Source organism: Aulonocara sp. 'chitande type north' Nkhata Bay, linkage group LG6, assembly GCF_057382095.1.
Source record: "Aulonocara sp. 'chitande type north' Nkhata Bay isolate Kocher_YH1m ecotype deep benthic linkage group LG6, A_spYH_male_GT1.1, whole genome shotgun sequence".
NCBI classification, from domain to species: Eukaryota; Metazoa; Chordata; class Actinopteri; order Cichliformes; family Cichlidae; genus Aulonocara; species Aulonocara sp. 'chitande type north' Nkhata Bay.
Genome location: NC_141349.1, coordinates 10,327,104 through 10,330,964, shown reverse-complemented (window position 1 = coordinate 10,330,964; position 3,861 = coordinate 10,327,104). Strand labels below are relative to the sequence as shown.

The following is a 3,861-nucleotide window of genomic DNA, read 5'->3' as shown; positions in this document are numbered from 1 at the left end:
ATGTCCTTGTCTAGTCTCGTCTACTTTTCTACTTTTGCCCTGGATGACTCTCACGGTCTGTTACAACCTAAAAGAGGAATTATGGATTTGAACAACTGGTCCCTGAATGCAATTGACACGCTCTTCTCAACGAGAAGCCTGGGCTTGAGTAAGTCCGAGTGTCCTAGAGGGACGTTCCCCTCTGGATACACAATGGACGGGTGGAGGAACTGGAGGGTCGTGTGCCTGGCGGGACTGTCAATCGAGGACATTGTAGACATCTACCTTTTCGGAACCATGATAACAGGGTTCTTGCTGTTCGGAGTTGGCTTGGCCCTGGCTTATCAAGGAAGGCGGAATTGGCTTTCCAAAACCCCACAAGGCTGCCCGCTATGATGGAAATGATGGGACGGGTCGTGACTTCTCAAAATGGGCTCATTGAACGCAGCACGGATAAGATCTTGGAGAAGCTCACGGCAGTCTCTGCTCTCTGAGCACAAGATTGATAACATCTCAGAGAAGCTCTCCAACGGGAGACTGAGAGACCAGTTAGACCAACTGTGAAATTGACATGCAGTTGTTCGCACTAAAGGAAAACCACCATCATTTCATGCAGCTACCATATCGGTGTCAGCTGTGGTCTCAAGGCTGGAGCTGATACGTATGTATGTTGCATGTGACAAATAAAAGGCTTGATTGAATAGCTTCAGACTTATGTTCAAAGAAAAGAAAAGAAGCCCTCAAACCTCTACTCTACTCTATGTGTTGATTTAATGAGCGAGTTCATTTTGTTTCTCTCTTCTCTCAAACGTCTAATCTCTCTTCCTCCTCTTCCTCTGTGTTTTATTCAGTCGTACCGTTTACAGCAGCGAGCAGGGCTTCTTCTTGACCTTGGCGGGCTGAGGGCAGAGGACGGCACGAATGGCCTCATCAAACACAGTCTTCAGACCACGCTGGGTCAAGGCTGAGCACTCCAGGTATTTGACTGCATCTATACATGCGAAGACACATATATGTTAATAAAAGAAGAGAAAGAACTACAAAGACAAAGTAAGAGAAGAAAGGTTTGCTGGTAGTGGAGAAGAATAAGTTCAACTTTCAAAGAACACTATAGTCAACTACAGCTACTATACTTTTACTGTGATGCCAGGAAATGAGGGGAATAACAAAAATTTGCAGAGGCAGTCAGGCTACAAAGTTCTCTAGCATCTTCATCTGCTAGTTTCATATCTTCACTGGTGAGGAGAGCTTCAAATCTTAAAGTGCTTTTCAAGCAAATAAAGTAAGAGTGACTGACCTATCTCCTTAGCCAGAGCTAGGCCCTGTGGATAGGTGATAGGCGCCAGCTTCTTGTCCTTCAGTTTCTCAATGGTATCCTTTTCATCCCTCAGATCCAGCTTAGTGCCAACCAGGATGATGGGCGTGGAGGGGCAGTGGTGACGGACCTCAGGGTACCACTGGCAGAATACAGAGTAAAGGAAAACTAAATAAGAGGCAAGAAAGGGGAACACGCAAAATCAAGGAACGTGTTAGAGGCAAAAAACAGAATCAAAGGTGGAGGGAGATGAAGCTCTGATGCCAGGTGTTACAGAAAGGTGGATGAAGGCATGAAAAACAAATGATATGCTGTAGCTATTAAAGATGAGAGAAATACATCATCCAACTTTCACCCACAGCATCAATCATTCATTCACATCAATTATTAGACCTGTTTAGGCTTTTTCTCCATTTTGTAATCCAAGTACCTATTTTTTTTCTCTATAATAAATTCCTGCTTTTGTTCCGTTTGTTCTTTTTTACATTTTGTTCCTCGGCAGCTGAGAGACAGGCCTCATAAAAAACAGCCAAAACTCACCTTAGCTCTGACGTTCTCATAGGATGCCGGGCTAACCAGGGAGAAGCAGATTAGGAAAACATCCTGGATGGAGAGACAAGGAGACAAAGAATTAGAATAGCTGCTGCAGTTTTAATTAGCTGACATGTTATATAAGTTCTGTCTGTGTAACTTTATGTCCATTAGTTACTGTGTGTGCCTGTGTGTGTATGTGTGATTCTGTACCGTCTGTGGCTAGGACAGTGGGCGGAGCCTGTCATAATCTTCCTGTCCAGCTGTATCCCAGAGGCCCAGGTTGACCGGCTTGCTGTCCACCATCACATTAGCTGAATATTTGTTGAATCTGTGGGGAGAGTAGAGAAGGTCAGCGATCAGCCAACAAGTCATAGGCAACCTTTCATTTCATTGGTTATTCATTCATTCAACAATCTTTCAATTCACTGATTGTTTAACCAGTGAAACTCCTGTAATGGAGAAAAAAACAGGACCATACTTGAAATACCACTGTTCACAAAAACATTAACCAACAACATTACTTTGGTTAGTTTGACACAAAAGCCATCCTAACCATGTCTAGTAAGAGAGAATAATACATAATAAGGCAGGGCTGCCCCTGTGTGGTCTCATAGTAGAATAACAGTTTAATTTCTCATTTTTAAAAACTTGAGAAATTTCATATTCATATTCAAATGTATTCAGGCTCAAATGAAACTGATAACACAAATGTTTGCAGACACAGATGTTTTTTTTACAGAAAGAAAGAGACTAGTGTACCAGATTAATCCTGTTTTATGGCCTGTCCGAGGTCTACCCCGCCCTTTGCCTAATGACAGCTGGGATGGGCTTCAGCCTCCTTAATGACCCAGTAGTTAAAAAGATGGATGGATTTCCTGAAATAGAAAAGTCACTGAAATAACGTAAACTGTCAAACATAGAACAACTATGACAAACAGTCAACACTATCTGAGATCCTGCTGGTGGTTAGGGAGGATATACGTGATTCTGTTTGTTGTTTAAACATATTTATAGAGTTAAGAGTTCAGATTGCTGGAAGAACAACATTCACGCAGTCTGATTGCTGTTTTTCTCCCAAAATGTAGAAACACCTGCTAACCATGGCACACTCTGCTTTTCCATTAGGTCTGTGCAAATACTACTTAAGTACACTCATCCTCCTGTGCCATTAGTGATATTAACAGAGTGTATTTTTTGACATATATAATATAGTTAGTATAGTTATTATACTAGCCGTAGCTGCCCCGCTTATTTTAGACATTCACAATAAAAAAGTAAGCGATAATATTTCAATATCAAACGTCATAATTAAGGTCAACATCTAAATAATGCTGTGTACAGACTCACACAGGTGTTAAATTACAGCATAAACTTACCTTAGACCTTCCTCCGTCATTCTCCTCCTAATTGTGCTCGGAGACACAGAAAACATATCGGCAATTACCCCGATGGTTATCCAGGACAGCACTAAAGTCCTGAGTGCTGCAGCCGGGATTTCAAGACGTGGACGACCAACATTTGAAGACTGTTCTTCCTCGGCGTATTCCAAACGAACACGGTGCTGAATTGATCTTAAACTTTCGACAATGCTGTCATCGATGCTAACATCTTGAAGAGCAATTATCATCCCAAGCATTTCAGAAACATCATCTAAACGACTCAAAACAGTATCTACAGGTAAATGTATCTACCCTCTCTATCTGATCTGCTAAAATGAGCAGAATTGACTGAAGTTCACACCAGTCCGCCATCCTCCCTGACCTTTGACCTAGCACGTTTTTGCTACCTGTGGCAGCCGTCCGCGGAGCAGGTATCCAGGAAAACTAGTCGATAATAAACGATCAGCCAATAGGCGCAAAAGTCAAGCCCACTTGTTGTGTGCCCACCTTATTACTAAATTAGGCAGAGCACTCTGAATTGAATCAGGACATAAAGCACGGTCTTTATGTTGCTTTATTGAACACTGTCCATCTTACAACTAGCCACTTAACGGGGCTTCCTTCGGACAACCACATCCGGTTCAAAGGTCATCA

General features: G+C 42.4%; 1 pseudogene; it reads right to left on the bottom strand.

Annotated features, from left to right (window-relative positions):
* Positions 1-795: 795 nt before the first annotated feature.
* Positions 796-3,455, bottom strand: LOC147327259 (ras-related C3 botulinum toxin substrate 2-like; annotated as a pseudogene).
* Between the last annotated feature and the right edge of the window lie 406 nt (positions 3,456-3,861).